We start from the raw sequence: 22,664 nt of genomic DNA, 5'->3' as shown, positions 1-22,664 counted from the left end.
AATGAAACAAGTTATATGAATTGTTGAATGTGAAACTGATGATGTGCCCTGTAAACTTTCACTCAATCCACAATAAAAACCTTAAATTTAAAAACAAAACATAAACAGGATTTCAAAGTATAGATTCCTCAGGGAAAATAAAAGCACCTCCTTAATTAAAAAAAAAAAATGTTTATTGTGAATCATGTGATAGTTTACATGGGAGAACATTAACTTTTATTCATCCTATCATATATTGTTTCACTGCCATGGTTACAATCCCCTCCATGCATCATCAACCAACCAAAGGGCATAGCCTGCAGGTCTGTCCCCCAGTCATCAGCACACAGTCCCACTCCCTCTCTGGGTCCATCTTTCCACATCATCATCTCTGCCTCTATCTGTGGTGTCACTGCTTCTCTGGGTAGGGCCCTCACTCCGCTCTTCTCCCTTTATGGTTCCAAGGACCTCCGCTCTGGGACTGCAAAGTCAGTCACTCCCCTCCTTTTGCTACAAAACTTCCACCTTTACATTTCCAACCCTCACAGTCAGTCCTGATAACAATTTTTCACCATTGTACCACAAGGGACCTATCCCCATCCCCTTTCATTAGCCCCGTCCAGACAGATTGGATACTGCTCAGTGAAGATTCTACCTTCCTCCGCACCCTCTGGATCTAGGCTCCCTCTTGAAAGCTTGTAAGCCAGTCACTTCTTGCCCTTGGTAGCCCCCCATTTTGGGTAAGCCAATGTCCAATTTGCCCATCCTTATCTACTCTGTGTATGTTATGCCATTGGTTCTTAATCATAGACTAGGTCCTAAGAGGATGACTGAAGTTCTGGTGTGGCATTATAGGATAAGCACTGAACTGCTACCTGCCAGGCCAGTGGTTCAAACTCACCAGCCTCTCCTGAGAAACCCTATACAGGGTCACTATGAGTTGGAACCAACTCAACAGCACTTAACAACTGCAAGAAGATGGTTAAGATCAAAACAAAGCAAAACAGAAAATTTAAAATACTGGTAAGGGTCTCAGTCTCCGCTTCTCTCTCCACTTGTGTTCACTACTGCTGTCACTTGGCCTCTCCGGATGCCATGGAAGAAGAGATGGTTGCGCAAGGCATTCCCTGCGCAGTCTTCCCCTTGATCGTGGGGTGCACCCCCTTCCCACCCCGCACCAGGGCGTCATGATGCACATGGGCCAGACAGACAACTCTGTGGGTGACGAGGCCCAGAGCAAGAGAGGCATCCTGACCCTCAAGTACCCAATGGAGCACGGCATCGTCACCCACTGGAATGACATGGAGAAGATCTGGTATTGCACCTTTTACAACAAGCTGCGTATAGCCCCCGAGGGGCACCCCATGCTGCTGATGACAGATGTCCCAGATCATGTTTGAGACCTTCAACACCCCCACCATGAACTTGGCCATCCAGGCCGTGCTGTCCCAGTACCCCACCAGCTGCACCACTGGCATTGTCACCGACTCTGGATTTTGAGCAGGAGATGGTGACTGTCACGCTGTCGTTCTCCCCAGAGAAGAGCTATGAGCTGCCCCATGGGCAGGTCATCACCATTAGCAAACAGTGCTTCCAGTGCCAGAAGCGCGCCTCCAGCCCTCCTTCCTAACTATGGAGTCCTGCAGCATCTACGAGACCACCTTTAAGTACATCATGAAATGTGGTGTGGACATCCGGCAGGACCTGTATGCCAACATGTACTGTCAGGCAGAACCACCATTGCTGAGTGGATGCAGGAGATCACAGAGCTGGTGCACAGCACCATGACGATCAAGATTATTGCTTTCCCCCAGGGAAGAGAAAGGAATAGCTAGAAATATCACCATAGAAAGTTTGTAAGTCCGTCTTCTGCCTAAAACTGATTGAAATACCTAAAATGGGGCTACAATGTGTCCAGTGAAGGAGATTTCCTGGGGAGTCTCTGCATTACATAAGAATATAAATAGAAGCCTCAATCACATCCAGACCTTCAGAGATGGGAAACTTTCCTCTTGAAAGGACAAGCAGACCAGCCTGGAACAGCCAGAAAACCAGAAGATACGACTTGAAAGAAAGACCTACAAGAAAAATACAAAACAATAAGGACAGTCCAACTGTTACCACAAGAACAAGCAAGTTCTTTGCCCAGGAGACATCAAGGCAAGTGGTTGGGTCTTCTCAGTGCAAATCCTCTTCCAAGACTAAGATGTAATGGGAATACACGCTCTGATTGGCGACCATGCACCCATAAGGAGAAGTGACCGAAGAATATCAGTGAAGCGGTGAGCTAAGGCCTGCATGGTTCAGCAGACTACTGTGATCCCGGGTGTAGACTTAGTTGGCCAGGAAGGAGGCAAGACCTGGGGACTCATGGGCTCAGAGTCAGTGACACAGCCTCAGAGGACTAGAGTGGAGAGCAAAGCAACCAGCTGATAAGAAGAGGGCGGACAGACGCAAGAACACCCACACTTGCGGATGATACCCACTTGACCTGGCTTCAATGACTGGATGAACAGAGCTCAACGGGAAGAAGAAAGAAGGGGGGGTGGGGAAAGCGTCCTCTAATACAACTTGATAAACGACCTGCACCTATAAATGCAGTAGCTCAAAATAGTAAACAAATCCCTGCCCTAAGAATTATTTCCATCCCCTCCGCACAAAGAGTAGATAGGGATGGGCAACTTGAACATTGGCTACCCAAAATGGGGGAAGGGATACAAAGGTAAGAAGTGACTGGCTTACAAGCTTTCAAGAGGGAACCTAGATCGACAGGGCGGGGAGGATGGTAGAGTCTCCAGTGAGTAGTATCCAACCTGTCTAGGAAAGGCTATGAAAAGAAATGCAGATGGGTCTCTTGTGATGCAAGGGCGAACAATTGTTATCAGGACTGATTGTCAGGACTGGAAATGTAAAGGTGGATATTTTATAGCAAGGAGGAGAGTGATTAACTTTTCAGTCTAGGAGAGGAGGGCCCTGGGACCATCAATGGAGAAGAGCGGAGAGCGGGACCCCACCCAGAGAAGCAGTGAGGCCTGAGATGGAGACAGAGAGGATGACGTGAAGAAACGGTGTAGCTGAGGACTTGAGATCCAGAGAGGGAAAGGGGCTGTGTGCTGAGGACTGTGAGGGCGGGGTGTGGGCAGGATTGCAGGGTATATACACTTTGGTTGGTGATTATGCATGGATGGGATGGTAACTATGGCAATGAAACAATGTATGATAGAATGAATGTAAAACTAATGTTCCCCCATGTAAACTATCACACAATACACAATAAAACATTTATTTAATTAAAAAAAAAAAAAAAAAGATTATTGCTCTCCCCCCTCTCCCCCAACAAAAGTACAATGTCTGGATCAGCAGCTCCATCTAAGTCTCGATGTCCGCATTCCAGCAGATGTGGATCAGCAAGCAGAAGTACCACAAGCCAGGCCCTTCCATTGTCCATCACAAATGCTATGGACTGCTAACAGGTACCATCTGCTGCATGAGCTCATTTCTGAGTGCAGGTTTGCTCTGAAAACCCACTCTTCTCATGCTCGCCTCTGAAACTGGAAGAAGCCTTTGTAAAGAAATTGTCCTTGAAGCCTGTAATTGGGTATCAGCAGCACTGGATCACAGGACTTGTTGCTGATCTTGACCTTTTATTCAAGTTACCTGTTCTCTTGGTCTATGTTTAATACCCTGTACATATCTTTGGTTTAAGGCCCTAGATCATGTGAATTGGTCACTTGGTAGTCAAGGTGAAGGGATGACACGGTGGGGAAAAGTCCGTTGTTGTGGCAAGTCTGCACAGGGTATTAATGCAAGGAGCTGATGGCTCCAGGATCCCCTGCAGGGTTGGAAAGTGGCTTGGAGCAGTTATCATACCTATGAGGGTTGGAAGAATCTGAGCCTTGGGGACACATTTCCTTTATTAGCTGATGTTCTCCCATGGGAAGTTGGTGGGTTATTCCTTGCCTTGAGTTGGAAGATAGTTTGCATTTAAACTTGTACACTTACTTAATCATTTTAATTTATGTAAGGAAAGTATGCAATTCTCAACTCTGAGATGACAGCAAATTTTAGTTTTTCTACTGTCATGTGCAAACATTAGACCCCAGTAACATGGCCTTGTGTAAGGAGAAATAAAAGTACAGCAGTGAAAAAACAAAACAAAACAAAATACTGATAAGGATATGGGGAAATAGGAACCGTAATCCATTATTGATTTTTGATCTTCAAAGACCACAGCCTTTGGTATGGGTTGCATCTCAATGTAAAGAAAACAAAAATCCTTACCACTGGACCAATATGCAGCATCCATATAAATGGAGAAAAGATTAAAGTTGCCAAAGACTTCATTTTGCTCAGAACAACCATCAACACTCACAGAAGCAGCAATCAAGAAATCAAATGACATTATTGTATTAGGCAAATCTGCGGCACAAGACCTCTTTAAAGTAGTCAAGAGCACAGATGTTAGTTTGAGAACTAAGATGCGCCTGACGCAAGCAAGCCATGGTATTTTCAGTAACCTCATATGATGCAAAAACTAGATAGTGAATAAGGAAGACCTTAGATGAATTGATGCATTTGAGTTATGGTGTTGGAGGAGAATATTAAAAGTACCATGGACTGCCAAAAGAACAAACAGATCTGTGTTGGAATAAGTACAGCCAGAGTGCTGTCCTTGGAGGCCAGGATGGCCAGACTTCATCTCAATACTTAACATGTATTATCAGGAAGGACCAGTCACTGCAGAAGGATATCATGTTTGGTAAAGTGGAAGGTCAGAGAAAAAAAGAAGACCCCCAATGAGATGGATTGGCACAGTGGTGGCAGTGATGGGTTCGGGCATAGTAACATTGTAAGATTGGCCCAGGACCGGGCAGTGTTTCATTCTGTTGTGCACAGGGTTGTTATGATTCGGTACCAACTTGATGGCACCTAACAACAACAACAACCCATTGTTGGTAGGAATGCAAAATGGTACAGCTGTTATAGAAAACAGTATAGCTGCTCCTCAAAAATCTAAAAATAGAACTTCCATATGACTCAGCAATTCTACTTCTAGGTATATATCAAAAAGACTTGAAAGGAGAGACTCCAACAAGTGACTTGTGCACCTGTGTTCATTGCAGCACTGTTTACAATGATGCAAAGGTGGAAACAAACTAAACGCTCATCAACAGATGAATGGTTACACACAATGTGATATATACATACAATGGACTACTACTCAGCCAGTTGGAGAAATGAAGTCTTGATAGATGCTACAGTTATGGAAGGAGCTAGAAGATATTCTGCTGAATGAAATAAGTCAATTAGAAGAGGACAAATATTGTATGACAAATATTGTATGACTTACATTAAAAAGACAGGAACAGGCAACTGTATAAGAACAAAGTTTATTAGTGGCTACCAGGGGGACTCTGGTGAGGCGCTATAGGATTAGCACAGGACTGTGAACCACAAAGTCGGCAGTTCAAACCTATCACCAGCTCCTTGGAAACCCTATATAGGGTCAGAGCCAGCTCAACAGCACTTAACAACAATAGTAACAACCAGGGACAGGAGAGGAGGATAGAAACATAACAGGAATAGAAACATCATGTTGATTAAGGGTAGAGATGCACAGCTGATTATTGTCACTGTTGTCAGTAAATTGTATATTTGTAAAAAGTTGAACTGGCAAAAGTTGTGTGATAGGTACATTGACAACTGCAACAGGAAAAAAAAAAAAAAAGTACCTGAAAGTAGCTGCTGAAGTTGTTTATTATGTATAACCAGAAAACTTGATGGGATTTGGTTTCTTGTTTTGGAGGCTTAGAGCGATGGTTTCATGGGACACCCCAGTGAATTGGCTTAATAACATGCTTAGTTCTTCTGTTTGTTATGTAGTGCCTGGGATCTTACAAGCTTGTAAGTGGTCATCCAAGGCACAATAGTTGGCCTCTATTCACCTGGAACAACAGAGGAAGAGGGAGAGTCAGGAATATGAGGATACGGAGTGAGTGGCCAATTGCCTCCACAAACAACTGCCTTTTTTGTCATGAGAGCAAAAGAACTGCATGGTGCTTAGCTACCATTGCTGAACATTCTGATTAAAGATTCCATAGAAGAATCTTGATCAAAAGGGAAGAAATGCAGAACAGAATTTCAAAGTCTCATAGATTCCAGACTTCCTGGAGCCATGATCCCTTGAAACTATTGCCCTGAGATAGTCTTTAAATCTTAAACCAAACATATCCTCTGAATCTTCTTAAAACCAAACAATAATTTAGCTTAACTCATTACAAATATCTACCTTGAGCATAATGTTCTCTTAAGAAACTATCAGTATGGGAGCAGATTGACAATAGCAGCTCAAAAGATTAGACAGGAACCTTAAGGGGCAGTGAACTCACGTTAATTGGAAAGGGAAACTGAAAAAGGAGGGTGAGAATGGTCACAACTTGAAGAATGTAATCAGTGTCAATAAATAGTACATGTCGAAACGTTTGCATTGGTGTCTGTTTTCTTGTATATGTTCTCAATGACAACAAAATAAAATTGTATGTAGACATGTATATGTTGGACTATTAGAGCCCTGGTGTGGTGCTGCAGAATCAGCACTGGACTGCTAACAAGCAGGTTTGTGGTTCACACACCAGCTGCTTCTTTGAAACCCTATACAGGGTCACTATGAGTCAGAACTGACTTGACAGCACTTAACAACAACAACAAAAATATGGTCTATAAAGAGATTATAGTTAAGAAAACTCTATGGAGTACTTCTACTCTATAGTACATGGGGCTGCCATGAGTTGGAATCTACCCTGTCCTTGGGTGTGATATTGGAAAGAAGAGAAAGGGATCTGCTCTTAGCTTCTGACCAGATTTAATACTCTTCTTGTTGCCTGTAGTCAGATGGAGTCTGGAGAGATCCACTCTGCCACAGCCCACCTTCTGGGAAAGTGTTGTAGAACAGATAATAAATAAACAAACCAAGAAATGTGATTCAAAGAGTAGGTGGTGGAGGTATGCCTGTGGAGTTGGTTCAGACTCATAGCAATCCTGAATAGGGTTTCTGAGGCTGTAAATCTTTACGGGAGCAGATAGCCTCGTCTTTCTCTTGATAGTTTTGAACAGCTGACCACTACAATACCAGAGCTCCTTAAAAGATTAGTAGTAAGAGTATATAATTTCTAAGCAAGGAGAGGGCGCTAGAATAGAATTAAGCAGGTAGGTGTGGACAATGTGTTGCATTATTGAGAGGATGGAGGAATACAGTCTGGGCAGAACCTCCACCCAAAATTCTGGTTTTAAGAGCTGGGGGATGAGATGAGGGTCATCATGTATCTAACACAGGATCACACATGCTGAGATGCTCCTGTCTAGATCCACCATCATCTGTATTTCACTTTAATAAAATCTCCTCCCTGCCCTCCTGGTGACTCTGTCTGACCACAGAGTACTTTGTCTTAAGGGAAGAAGACATCACTATCTCCATTCCCAACAGGGTCCGACTCCCACATAATGATCAGCTCGTTTATGGGCCCTGGTGGTCACTGGACTGTAGCCCTCATTCTGCCCTCTGGAATCGCTGGCAGTAGGTCATCTTTCCTGCTCCTCCCACAGAAGGGAATGAAAACATTTCCCAGAACTGTTTTCACCAAGTTGCTTTCTTCCTTCTCAAACCTGCCTGGACTGGCTAGGGCATTCCACAACAATGTTCTATATTTTCTTGGCAAAACGGCTTTGGCTCCATCCAGTTCTCTGCTGCCAAGGGTACTTGTATGCAATTCCAAAGGAGATGCCAGCAGGGGGCGCCAGAAACATCAGGTTCTTCAGCTGGACAAAAGGGGTCAGGGTAAGAGCTACTTAATTAAGAGTGGATGAGTCAGTTCTGACTCAACAGCGACCATGTATAGCAGGGATTGGGAACGTCCGGCCCGCAGGCTGTATGTTGTCGTTGTTAACTGCCATCGAGTCGATTCTGACCCATAGTGACCCTGTATAGGGTTTCCAAGGAGCAGCTGGTGAGCTTAAACTGCCGACTTTGCAGTTCGAACTGCTCTTCAGTCTGGCGCATTAACCTACAAGCGCCACACCAGGACTCCTATTGTTCTTAAGTGCCGTCGAAGTTGGTTCCGACCCATAGCGACCCTGTATAGGATTTCCAAGGAGCAGCTGGTGAGCTTGAACCACTGACCTTGCAGTTCAAATGGCTTTGAAGTCTGGCGCATTAACTCACAGTGCCACACCAGGATTCCAGGGTGAGTTAATTAAATATTTGACCAAATAAAGTAGGCTAATTTTAATTTTGTATGGCCCATGAGTGATGTTATAAATTTTGGCAGAGAAATGGTTCCCCATCTCTGCTGTATAGTTTCCAAGGAGCGACTGATGGATTTGAACTGTTGACCTGTGGTTAACAGTCCAGTGCGGATCCCACAAGTAATTTTCTTCTACTGAGGCTTTGTGCTCCACGAAGATTTAAAAGCCTTGGAAACACTATACAGGGTTGCTATGATTCAAAACCGACTCAATGGTACACTTACCAGGATACACAGAACTTGGTACTGGGGAAACGGGGGTCTTAACTGTGGGCTGATGAAATCAATTTGAAGCCATCTGCTTTCAAACCCCCTTCATCGCTTGATCCACAGAATTTCCTTTTATCTTGTGCAAACATACACTCACTTCACCTGTAACAATTTTCAATAGGTACAAGACTAGAGTGCTTTGTTATAGCAGAATCTCCCAAAGACTTTAGTGAAATGGGCACTGAATCTAAAGAGGAGAAGATAATCAACTTGATTTATCAAAAGGCAAGATGGAACTTAAAACCTCCCTTAGGAAAATTACAGAGCTGTACATGCAACATTCTGTTGCCCAATAAGGAAGTAGTGTTTCATAGTCGTTCCAGAAAAGGAAATCCATAGGATTTGGGGGTGAGTTCTGTTTCTACTTGCACTGTGAGGTCACTTGGAGACCTTGAACAAGTCTTATAAACTCTGGGAGTACCTTATTTTTGAAGACAGATTATGTGTATGGAAGCAATATTTGTAAATGCTTGCACAGGCAGCATGAGCAAGCGAGGTTCTCTTCCTGTGTCTCCTAGATTCCCACTCATAGAGACTTTGTATAGGGTTTCTGAGAATGGCTGGTAGGTTTGCAGTTACCAGTGCAGTGTTTATGCTACTGCACCACACCAGGGCGACTTACAAAAAAGTATACAGCAGATCTTAAGGCTGATACCTTTGGGGAGCTCTGTTCAAGGAAGAGGGTTTCTTAGCAGGCTTTCTGGCCCAGCAGTTCACCTCACAACTGGCAGGAAACAGTGAATTAGAGTTGAGGAAGATGGGAGGAGTCAGAGTGTCTGAGAAGATGAGCTAAAAGTAGCAGTCAGCCGTCCTTGACATCTGGGACTTGGGGCTGGATAGCTAATGAGTCTGATTTCACATGAAACAGCACAAACAAGGCTATGTAGAGCAACAAAAAACAACCCAGACACAGAGTGAAATCACAGCCTGGCAAAATCAACTATAGCACAGTAAGGCAATAAAGAATCATTATTTTATATGACCAGTGTGCTGATTATATAAAAGTTCCACATAGAAACGCATGCTCCAAAAAAAGTGAAAAGGAGGACACAAAATGCTGAATGTAATAGACAAATGTACTAAAAATCAGAAGCAAATCTGGAGTAATAAAAGTAGAGCATTCACAAAGGTACCAGAGAGCGTGGTACTGATATAAGGATACACAGACAGGTCAATGGAAAAGAATTAAGAGCTGAAAAACAAACCCATATATGTATGATCAACTCCGTTTCGACAAAGCTGCCATACCAAGACTATTCAATGGGGGAAAGGAAGAGCTCGCTCAATCTATGATGCTAGGATATGGAAAAGAATGAAGTTTGACCCCCTACCTCACATCATATACAAATACTAACTCAAAATGGATCAAAGACCTTAAATGTAAGAGCTAAAACTATAAAACTCATAGAAGAAAATACAGGTAGAAATTCTCGTGACCTTGGGTTAAGCAATAATTTCTTAGATATGACACCCAAAGCACAAGCAACCAAACGAAAAAAGTAGATAAATGGGACTTCCTCAAAATTAAAAACTTTTGTGTATCAAAGGGCACTATCAAGAATGTGAATGACAGCCCACAGAATGGGAGAAAACATTTAAAAATCATTTATAAGAGTCTAGTATCCAGAATATATAAATAACTTATAACAACAAAAAGACAAACTAATTTTAAAAATGTGCAAAAACAACAATGTTCATTGTAGCCCTTCTTACAATAGTCAAAATGTGAAAACAGCCAAAATATCCCTCAACAGAAAAATGGATAAATGAAATATGGTATATATGTACAGTAGAATATTATTCATAAAGAGAAATGAATGCCACAACCTGAATACACCCAGGAAACTTACTATGCTGAGCAAAATAAGTCAGAAAAAGAGAAAGTAATGTATGATGTCACTATAACAAAATAACTATATAGAAATAGACCATCATTTGCTCATATGCAAGTTCAGGCTGAAGCTGAAGAAAATTAAAACAAATCCACAAAAGCCAAAATATAACCTTGAACATATCTCACCTGAATTTAGAGATCATCTGAAGAACAGCTTTGATGCATTAGACACTAGAGACCAAAGGCCAGAAGAGTTGTGGGATGACATCAAGAATATCATACAGGAGGAAAGCAAAAGGTCATTAAGAAGACAAGAAAGAAGGAAAAGACAAAAATAGATGTCAGCCCCCCCATCCAAAAAAAAAAAAAAAAAGCTAAAGAGGATAGAGAGAAACACTGTAAACTGATGATATATGGAAGGGATAATAATCAACGTAATGAAACAAGCTATATGAATGGTTGAATGTGAAGCTGATGATGTGCCCTGTAAACTTTCACTCAATGCAAAATAAAAACATTTGATTTAAAAAAAACAAAACAAACAAAAAAAAAAACCTCTTTAAAGTGTTAGAGATATGGAGGGCATTACGCTGAGTGAAATTAGTCAATCATAAAAGGGCAAATATTGTATATGAGACCATTATTATAAAAGCTTTTTAAGAAATGGATTCCATGCTAAAAGAAACATTCTTTGATGGTTACCAGGGATGGGGGGAAGGAAGAATAATTCACTGGCTAGAGAGTGGACCCAGGCAATACATAAGAAGAGGGAGGGTGGCAGATGAACAATGAAGATAGGGGAAGACTTACAGAGAGTATGCAAAGGTTAAATGGAAGAGAAATAAAAAACAATTTAACACAACCTTGAAACAACATTGTCAATATATATTTTTTTGCCTTGTATGTGTGTACATCATATATTTTTGCTTTGTTCATTTGTGAATTATAACACTTAATGGGGAGCCACAGGGAGGAAGTGGGATGACTGTTGTTGCAGGGAGGGGATTGTAATCACTGAGATGAAAAGTGTATAATTTGTTGAATGTAAAGCTGATGATACAGTCTGTAAACCTTCACTCAATTCACAATATAAAGCTAAAAATAATAAAATAACAACAAAAGAAAACACCAGTCAAAAAAAAAAAAAAATAGATGTCAGAAAAGACTCTTCCAGTGTACATATGCTAAAGCAAATGGAAGAAATAAGGAGGTAAAATAGCTGAATAGAAAATTTCAATGGTCATCTTGAGAAGATGAAGTCAAATATAATAACAAAATGTATGACCTGGAGTTAGGAAACCAAAAAAGAAGAACACGCTCAAGCTGAAAGAACTGAAATGAAAGTTCAAGCCTTGGCTTACAATATTAAAGAATTCTCTGGGCAAAGTGTTGAATGACGCGGAAACCATCAAAATAGGATAAAGGGAATACACAGAATCACTATATTAAAAAGAAATGGTTGATGTTCAACCATTTCAAGAGGTAGCATATGCTCAAGAGCCAATGATACTTAAGGAAGAAATCCAAGGTGCACTGAAGGCATTGGTAAAGAACAAGGCGCTGGGAACTGAAATCTTTCAACAAACTCCTAGGCATCAGTGAGCTCAAATGGACTGGTATTAGCCATTTTGACTCTGACAATCACATTGTTTACTATTCCGGGAATGACAAATTGAAGAAGACTGGTGATACATTTATCATCAAAAAGGACATTTCAAGATCTATCTTGAAGTACAACACTGTCTGTGATAGGATAATATCCATAAGCCTACATGGAAGACCAGTTAATACAACTATTATTCAAATTCTACCAACTTCTTCAGTCTGAAATTGATCAAACATGCAATCAAAGGTGTACTGATAATTACTGGTGATTGGAATGCAAAGGTTGGAAACAAAGGAAGGATCAGTTGATGGAAAATATGGCTTTGGTGATAGAAATGATGCTGGAGATCATATGATAGAATTTTGTAAGACCAATGACTTCTTCATTGCAGACATCTTTTTTAAACAACATAAAAGACAATATAAACCTGTACATCACCAGATGGAATACACAGAAATCAAACTGACTACATCTGTGGGAAGAGATGGTGGAAAAGTTTCCTATCATCAGCCAAAACAAGGCCAGGGTTAGACTGAAGAACAGACCATTAATTGCTCATATTCAAGTTCAGGCTGAAGTTGAAGAAAATTTAAATAACTCCATGAGAGCCAAAATATGACCTTGAACATATCCCACCTGAATTTAGAGAGTATCTCAAGAACAGATTTGATGAATTAGACGCTAATGACTGAAGACTGGAAGAATTGTTGGATGTCATCAAGAACATAAAAAAAGTCTTTAAGAAAGAAAAGACCAAAATGAATGTCAGAAGAGACTCTGAAATTTGCTCTCGCTGTGTCTTCTGTTACCTTCATCTTTCCTCTGTCAACTTCCCTCTTGTTATATGTTGTCTGCCAGTCATCCATGTCACTCTCTAGCCAGTGAATAATTTTCCTTCCTTCCACCTCTGGTAATGATCATGGCATGTTTCTTTTTGTTGTTGTTATAAATACACGTGTTAGGTGTGTGAGGGGACAGAAGGCAGAGAAGGTGCTGTATACAGCTAGTACAGGCTGGAGGCTGAACACCACGCAGAGAGAAAGAAGAGACAGATGCAGACTGCCAAGCAGGGCAGGCTGGGCAGCATTCTGGGGCTGGTAACACTTGGTGAGTGGGTGAGAGCCTGAAGAGGGTCTTGTGCTGGGCTGGGGAGGTCCAGGCACCCTGAGGCTCACTGGTCTGTGGTTTCTGGGTGATGGTGGTGGCAGCAGCTCTGGGCTCAGCTCACATCATTTGGGGCCTTGTGTGGGCGAACTCAGGCAGTGCAAAGGCAGCCAGCCATCTGCTGCCTCTGCTCCACCTGAGTCTGTGTCAGCAGCTGCACAGGCTCCGAGAAATTGGTGCTCAGGTTCTTGCTTCACAGTATGACGCCCATCTGGACACTGGGGTAAGAGTGGATGGTGAAGTGGGCATAGGTCACCACTGGGAAGAGTGACTTGTAGAACTGGCGCATCTCCTTGATGAGGTCCAGGTGCAGCCACTGGCATTGGCCTTGGTAGTAGAGAATGCCATCCTCCTTGAGGGCGGTCTTCATGAGCTGGTAATAGTATTCTTTGAAGGGGCTCTCAACGGGTCCCATGGGGTCTGAGGAGTCAGTGATGATAACATCTAAGGCATCCTGGTTCCATTTCATGAAGTCAAAACCATCACCCACATGGAGGGTCAGCTTTGAGCTGGAGTAGCCAACAGCCATGTTTAGCAGGAACTTAAGAGACTTGAACGACATCCTCATCAATTTTGCAGTGGACCACGGCCTCCACCAGATGGGTACTTGAGTACATCCCACAGGACACTCCTGTTCCCACCCTGAATAATCAGCACCTTGGGCAGACTGGAGTGGCAGCAGAGGTTGGCAATCATTTCTTGGTAGGAGAACTCGTTCCTCTTTTGTGCACTGGATGACGCCGTCCAACACCAGCATGTTGCTGTAGGCCTTACTGTGGAAGACAGTGATGTCCTGGTACTGCAAGTGGTGTGAGGCCTGAGACTGCACACCACAACTGGACCACTTCAGACTGCCGCCTGCACAGAAAACCTGGAATGTTTCTTTATCAAGAAAATCTTTTAACTTTTCACAACAGTGATCTCACATATTAGTTTTTAAATAGATCTTAATGTTTAAGGTAGAACATTCATACGCTTTGTTGTTGTTAAATGTGCTTGAGTTCATTACATTTTGCTTTGAAATGTGCCTGTGTCCTAAAGGTACAAGTACATACTGAAATCAAAAGGCCGTATCCTTGCTTTGCAGGCTCAACTCCACTCAGTTCCATCCCATCCTCAGTCCCTAACCATATACCAAACTTCTAGCCATTATCCATACACAAGCAGGTTCTTCTTTACTTACGTCTTAGGTGCTGCTATAATAGAAAGACCACAAGTGCTTTAACAAACAACTATATTTTCTCACATAGGAGGCTAGAAGTCCACCTTCAGAGCACTGGCTTTAGGGAAGACTTTCTTTCTCTGTTTGCTCTGGAGGCAGGCCCTTGTATCTTCAGTATGATTTCATGTGGCTTGGCACTGATCTCCCCTGCATCTCTGTTTGCTTGCTTGTTGTAGTCTGCTATATATATATATATCTTATAAGAAAATGACTCAAGAAAAATCTTACACTAGTTTTGTCTCATTAACATACCAAAGACAACCTATTTCTAATTGGGATTATAGTCACAGGCATAGATGTTAGGATTTATAACACATACAGGAATGGGGGGGAGTAAAGTTATAAATCAGTCCACAACACATAGCACCTTTGCACATGCTGTTTCCTTTCAAACTCCATTATTTCATCCAATCCACAAATGTCACTGGTACCATGAAACGTCTCCAACTTCCCACTATCCCATTTCAGATAGCATGGAGTTTTCACAGAAAGCAAACATTTTCTATCCTATTTCCAGATCATTGAATTTGCTGAAGCCAGCCAGGAGAACAAGAACGAAAAAGAGGTTCACTAGGGCTCAGGTGGGGGTGATGGTAATAATAATAATAATAAAAAATAATAATGTTGTTACATGCCCTTGAGTTGATTCTGATTCATAATGACCCTATGTACAGCAGAACACAACACTGCCCAGTCCTGTGCCATCCTCACAATCTGTTTGAGCCCTTTGTGGCAGCCACTGTGTCAATCCATCTCATTGAGGGTCTTCCTGGTTTTTGCGGACCCTCCACTTAATCAAGCATGATGTCCTTCTCCAGAGACTGGTCCTTCTTGACAATATGTGAGACAAAGTCTTGCCATCCTTGCTTCTAAGGAGCATTCAGGTTTTACTTTCTCCAAGAAAGGTTTGTTTGTTCTTCTGGCACTCCCTGGTATACTCTGTATTCTTTGCCAACACCTTAATTTAAACGTATCAAATTCTTCTCTGGTCTTCCTCTTCATTGTTGTTGTTAAGTGCTGTCAAGTCGGTTCTGACTCACGGTGACCCTGTATAGGGTTTCTGAGGAGCGACTGGTGGATTGAACTGCTGACCTTTCAGTTCAAACTGACCTTGTGGTCAAGTGCTTATTCTACAGCATCATACCAGGAATCCTATTCATAATCCAACTTTTTTTTTTTTTTTAATCAAAATAAAAAACGTATTTCGAAAGATGCTTAACATATAAAGAGAAGTCACTGAATTGAACAGAATATTTAAAAAACATATCTGATAAAATATGATACCTAGAATATGGATAATACATTAAAAAATAAAAATAAAAACATTTAAAATGGATAAATCAACACATAGCTTACCAAAGGTGAGGGTTTGGGATTGGTGAACAGATGAATCAACACAGGAAGAAATGAAGGCATTAGTGAAATGAAAATTTCCACATGATGCACCCACTGTGGTGCTACATGATCAGCACTGGACTGTGAGCCACAAGGTTGGCAATTCAAACCCACCAGTTACTCCTTGGAAAACCTATACAGGGTCACTATGGATCAGAATCGATTCGACAGCACTTAACAACAACAACAACATACCCGCTACATAATTTTAACACTTAGGTAACATTACTCAGTACTGACAAGTATGCAGAAACAAATATAACTCTGATAACTTTTTTGGACAGGACTGAAAATGTTACTCATCCATCGTCCAACTTGTATATGCATATGAGATGAATGAAAATATCATAGCTTGGATCAGGTGTACCTTAGCCTTCAAAGTTACAACTTTACTCTTTATATACAACAACAATAATATTCTATATCTCCTATGTGTGAGGCACTCTTCTAAATGCTTTATATATATTAGCTTATTTAATGTTTGGAGTCCTGGTGTGGCACTGTGGGTTAATGCACTGGACTGTAAGGTCAGTTTGAACCACAAGGTCAGCAGCTCAAGCTTACCAGCTGCTCCTAGGAAACTCTATACAGGGTTACTATGGGTCGGGAATTGGCTTGATGGTACTTAACAACAATTTAATGTTGATTAGAGTAGATTTTCCTGTTAGAAAAGAGCAGAAACGCAGAGAGAAAAGCAGATTGCTGATTGGGGGGGAAGTCCCACTCTAGCAACAGGGAGGCTTTCTCATGAATCTGATGACTCATGTAGGTGACCAAAGGCTAGGCCACTCAACATTGGAAAGGACAAGATCCTGGAAAGTGGAAATGCTCAACCACTGCCCGAGTGGCAACAGCCCTCGCTGCATGTGGGCAGTGTTTCTATTTCTAATGTCAGGATAATAGAGAAATTGCTGCCAACGCTGCAGAAAGCTCAAAAACACTTAGCAGTGATGGCTGACTTCCCACTGAGCTATTAAGGGAAATGTACAAGAAAGCTCCAGGTAGAAATATCCTCAGAATTCAGAGAACACACTGAGTTTGAAGCTAGTACTTAACCTCCACTTATTGAACTCAGGGCCTTGCCATACTGGGGCCAATCTGCGTCTACTGATGATACCCCAGTAACACTGCTCACTTCTGCTACCTGGGCTTCACAGAGGAGCCATGGTGGTGCAGTGGTTAAGCACTTGACTGCCAACCAAAAGGTCAGTGGTTTGAACTTAGCAGCAGCTCTGCAGGAAAAAGGTGTCATCACAGTTGACTTCCGTAAGGAACTGTGAGACGGTTCTATCCTGTCCTATTAAGATTGCTATGAGTTGGAATAGACTCAGCTATTGTGGGGTTTTTGTTTTGGGCTTCACAGAAGATGAGAAGGCCAGCAATCTGCTCTTTTGGTTGCTTCTCATAGTAAGAGGATATTGATTTTTTGGTCCTAGCGTTTTCTTCTACCCATAATCATTCGATACTCTTGTTTGGGGTTATTTTCTTTCCTTTTTTGTTTTGACTGACTGTAATGGAGTCTGGTCCCTGGATGGCACAAATAGTTAAATGCTGGACTACTAGCCAAAATGTTGACAGTTCAAACCCACCCAGAGGCACCTTGGAAGACAGGCCTATTGATCTGCTTCTCAAAGACTACAGTCTCAAAAACCCTATTCCACACTCATGGGGTCACCATAAATTAGCACCAACTCAATGGCAATGGCCATCAACAATAATGGGGGCTATCTTAGTTACTTATTGTTAAGTGCTGTGGAGTCTGTTCCAACTCATAGCAACCTTTATAGGGTTTCCGTGAAGTGGCTGGTGGGTTTGAACCACTGACCTTGCTGTTAGCAGACCAGTGCTTATCCTACAGCACCTAAGCTATCTACAGCTGCTATAATAGAAATACCACAAGTGGATGGCTTTAACAGAAATTTATTTTGTCATTGTTTAGGAAGCTAGAAGTCCGAATTCAGGATGCCAGCTTAAGTTGAAGGCTTTTTCTCTAAGTTTTAGAGGCAGATCCTTGTCTTCTGATTTCCTGGAGATCCTCATGGGGCTTAGCGTCTCTTTTTCTGTCTCAGGGCTCACTTAATCGGATCCTTTTCTATTTTGTGAGATTGACTCAAGACATATGCTTTGTTGCTGTTATTAAGTACCATTGAGTCAATTCCAACCTATAGTGCCCGTGTATAGGATTTCCAAGGAGTAGCTGGTGAGCTTGAACTGCTGACCTTGCAGTTCAAATGGCTTTACAATCTGGCGCATTAATGTACAGCGCCACACCAGGACTCCAAGACATACACTAGGCCTGCCTTATTGGCAAAATAAAGGCAACCAGCCCTCAAATAGGATTATAACCACAGGCATGGTGGCAATGCACTGTCAAGTTGGTTCTGACTCATAGTGACTCTGTACAGGGTTTCTGAGGCTGTGAATCTTTACAGGACCTGAAAGTCTCATCTTTCTCCCACGGAGTGGCTGACCTGTGGTTAGCAGCCCAACTTGTAACCATAGCTGTTAAGTGCTGTTGAATTAGTTCCGACTCATAGCGACCTTTATGAGGTTTCCAAGGAGCAGTTGGTGGGTTTGAACTGCTGGCCTTGTGGTTAGCAGTCCAGTGCTGATACTTCAGGCCAGAGGTTAGGATTTACAACACATGTATTTTGAGGGACACAATTCAATCCTTAACAGATGCTGAGAAATAAAAATGAGAATATTTCTTATTTTCTGACATACACATTCTTTAAAAGGCATATTAAGAGGCGATGGGATAGAGTCTCTGCTGGGAACAGAGAGGTTAAGAAAGTTTCTAGGACAGTCCACATGGCAGAGCAGAATGAGAAATACTATCAGGAGGGAACTGAGATGATAAACGAAAGCCAGCCCCTGACTCAGAAGACATGCAGTAGCTGTTTGCTGAGTACAAGAGTAAATAGCAGGTGTTATTAAGTGCTACCGAGTTAGCTCCAACTTACAGCAACCCTGTACAGGGTTTCCAAGGAGTGGCTGGTGGGTTTGAACTGTCGATCTTGTGGTTAGCAGTCCGGTACTTACCTTACAGTGCCACACCAGGACTGCAAACAGCAGTAGTGGAGTGAAACAGTCAGATCACAAAGGAAGAAGAGAATTTTCCCAGCTACTTTGTTTGTTCCCCGCCCAGGATATATTTATAAATTAACATCTGATTTACATGTTGTTTACATAAATAAAAATGCTAACTACAAATGTGTATATGAGAAATGAAAAGTAATTCATGCCAAACACCACAATCAGGACTGGAAGCACCTGAAATGCACAGATGCATGTTTTTATGCTCTGAAGACACCACAAAAAATAGGGCAACAGCAAAGTGTTCCTGAAGTTAATGCAGAGTTCGCTTGCCATGTGGCTGCCTACACAAGGCTTAGCATCTGTAGTTGTATGCTCTCGAGTCGGTTTCCAGGAGCAGCTGGTGGTTGTGAACGGCTGACCTTGCTGCTACTAGTCCAGTGCTTATCCTACAGTGTCACACCAGGACTCATAGGCTTAGCACCTAACCCAAGTCAACCATCTCAACTCTCAACTTGGGTCTTTCCTTTGCCAATTTGGAAGTCCTGGACTCCCTCCCTTGAGCTCTCCTGTGTCTTAATAGCCAGAACGCCTGTGTGCCTTTCTGCTGGCCTGCTTTTACTCCAGTGCCTCCTGGCCCATTCCACTCATCTGAGTCTTACTCTGATTATTTTGTTCAGTCAGTCCACCCATATCAAACTGTTTATTGGACACACCATGCCCTTAAGTGAAATTAAAAACCACCAAGGTCAAATTCACTACCTGTCCTCAAGCCAGCTCCCCTTCTTAAACCAGCATGGTATAGGAACTAAGCATTCAGAATGGATGTTCAACTAATCAGAATGCCATAGGCCAGTATGACATTGTACTCAGTGTATTGCCTATAACCCTTCCAGCCACGGCCCTGTTCTGTCCTGAACTTCTCTAAGTTGTCTGTTCTAATAGTCTCCATCATCTTTGTTTCATTCCACAACCCATACATTTTAGCTGCCCACCACTGCCCCTACAATTTCTCTTGACAAGGTTGCCAGTGGCCTTGTTGCTAAAATAAATGTTTTGGGTTTTTTTCCATTATCTTACTTGACCCTCCTGGTGGCACAATGCGGACCACTCCCTCTACTCCCCAATAAGCTCTCTTCGCTCAGCTTCTCTAACACCACCTTCTCTGGGTAGTAATACCACCACCTCTGGCCACCCAACTGGCTTTCCTCCTGTTCCCTGTCTCAGAAACCAAATTCCCTAGCTCTTCCTACTTGCTAACTCCTGACATCCCTTCCATCGTAGAGACCTGCTTGTTTTTCTTCCTAAACAGTCGGCTTCTTTACAGCCTCCTTGCCTACATCCATGCAGTGCCAAGGAAGCATGTTCTCACAAGCAGCTGCATCATGTTATCATCTCCAGTTTTCAGATGAAGAAACAGAGGCACAGAGTGGTTCAGTCATTTGCGTATGGTCACTAAGTGGCAGAGCAAGATTCAAACCCAGATGGTCTAAGTTATCAGGATGCAACCCTGTATATCCAGGGTGTGGTTGTCTCACACTTAGATCATGGTAGCAGCCTTCTCACTGGCCTCCCAGCCTCTGCTTTGATCTCCTCCATTCCTCTGGGGAGGCGGAAGGAAGGTCGTCAGAGTGACTCTCCTAAAACATAAGTCTGCCGGTCACTCTCTTAAGCTTCATGGTTTCACACTGCCTTCAGGATAAAGTTCCTACTCCTTACCATGGCATTCAGAGACCTCCATAAGCTGGCCAGGAAATGTTTACCTCTTTGGCTTCATGTTTTTTGGTTTTGACTTGTTTGGCCCCACCTTGAATGCTCTCCTAGGCACAGTGATTGCTTACACTTCCAGACTTCTGCAAGTCGTTTCACCGAATGTAAACTCCTTCCCATCTTCAGGTTTCACTTCCTTGACAAGCCTTTTCTAATCCAAGACTAAGGCATACGGCTCTCCTGTGAGTGCCCACAGTACTAATCTCTAAGGTAGCTTTTCACTGCGTTGCTACTGTCTGTCTGCTAACATGTTCCATCACACTAGACTATGGCTCCCAAAGAACAGGAACTGTGTGGGGTTCACTATTGTGTCCTCAGTACCCAGCTTAGTGCTTACCTGGTGCATAGTTATTAAGCGCTGTCAAGTTGGTTCTGACTCATAGTAAGCCAGTATAGGGTTTCTGAGGAGCAACTGGTGAGTTTGAATCACCAACCTTGCACTTCAAACCTACATTGTAGTCCAGTGCTTATCCTATGGTGCCATACCAGGACTACTGTGTGGTACACAGTAGACACTTAGTGTTCATTGAATGAACAGACCTTATTGTTGGCATCACACTTTTTAATGCCCACTTACATATTGCCTGTTTTTGTTTGTTACTGGCCTGAGAGTTATAACTAGATTGTAAGTTTTTTAAAGATAGTAAATATATCCAGATGCTATTTTTATCTCTCCCTCTCCTTCACATGAAGAAATTGAGTCATAGAGCTTGCCTGAGATGACCTAGCTTGTGACAGAGCTGGAATTTAAATCCTGGCATTGGTGCCTGTACTCTTAACCGCCATGACAGTAAGCTAAGGACATGAAGAATGGCAGATGCTAAGTAATTTACCCCCAAATCATACTGAAGTGCTGAGACTAGAACCCAGGTGCTTTCTAAAACTGACACTCTTAACTATTTGATACACTGCTCCTCCTGCTGCAATAAGTCAGTGCTAAATATGTACTGAGTGTTAATGAACTTTAAAAGCTGCAGTGACAGTTGACTGAGATTGCAATCCATCAGACTGCTGCTGTTGTTGCTACTTGACGTCAAGTTGATTTGGACTCATGGTGACCCCATGTATGCCACAGTGGAACTGTGCTCTGTAGGGTTTTCCATGACTGGTGTTTTGGAAAAGATTGCTAGGCCTTTCGTCTGCAGACCACTGAGGAGATTCCACTTACTATGTTAATTCACCTTAAATACTGACAATCTCATTTTACAAGTTAAGTTTATAGTCTCTAATATTCCCCTGTGACACAGAAGCCTCTGTTTTCATGAATGTGAGTCATGTTTTCTATGTCTGACCTCGAGATCCTTTCTTACTCAGGAATTTGATCTCCTTCTTGTTTCTCAAAATCAGCGATGCTCCCAAGTTCTCTGCTTCTGTGACTTCTTAGTCGACCTGTAGGGAATGCCTCGTTTCTCCACATGACCTGCCATTAACAAGCCTTCTTGGCTATTTTATTGTTGAGCCTTAAACGTCTTCTATTCTCTGGAGGCTGATTTGATTGTTTTTCCTTCTGTGGTATTCTGTTTTTCCTTCTTATTTCAAATATTTATGAAACACTTAACTACATATGTAGTACATATACAGAATGGACACAACCTAACCCACTGGAGGGCCATACTTTCAAAGAAATAGACTTGGGGCTTAGGTATTTTGACTAGAACATTATTTCCTTAACATGTTTCATTAAAATAAAAAATTTTAAATGTTGGGGATGCCCTTGCTCAGTTTGTATTTATATACCAAAGTATCTTTCAGCATAATCTCAATGAGTAGGTATGTCAACAGGGGGAGCAACTCATTAGCAGTTCCACTGAAGATCTTTATCGACACCTTGGACCTCTTTTGCTGATTAAAGGGACTCTTAAGCCTTTTAACAGCTTTATGACTTCCTTAGTGGAGCTTCCCCCATCCCGCTATATAGCCTGTTATCAAAATGAACTGCCAATCCTACCTGGTAAACATTCTGGAGGCTGTTTCCTAACTTAAGAGACACCTCTATCGCTCTGGACTGGGACTCACGTAACACAAAACAAAGAGTCAAACACTTTGAAATAGTAAAGTCTGACTGCTAAAAGTTTTACTATACTGTCT

General features: G+C 42.3%; 2 pseudogenes; one reads left to right on the top strand and one right to left on the bottom strand.

Moving 5' to 3' along the window:
- Positions 1 to 805: 805 nt before the first annotated feature.
- Positions 806 to 3,499, top strand: LOC102835234 (annotated as a pseudogene).
- Positions 3,500 to 13,244: 9,745 nt separating this feature from the next.
- Positions 13,245 to 20,922, bottom strand: LOC102834861 (annotated as a pseudogene).
- Positions 20,923 to 22,664: the final 1,742 nt, after the last annotated feature.

The sequence above is a fragment of the Chrysochloris asiatica genome, unplaced genomic scaffold (assembly GCF_000296735.1).
Source record: "Chrysochloris asiatica unplaced genomic scaffold, ChrAsi1.0 scaffold00128, whole genome shotgun sequence".
In the NCBI taxonomy this organism is placed as follows: domain Eukaryota; kingdom Metazoa; phylum Chordata; class Mammalia; order Afrosoricida; family Chrysochloridae; genus Chrysochloris; species Chrysochloris asiatica.
Note: the sequence above shows the minus strand (reverse complement) of the source record. Positions and strands in the feature narration are given on the sequence as shown.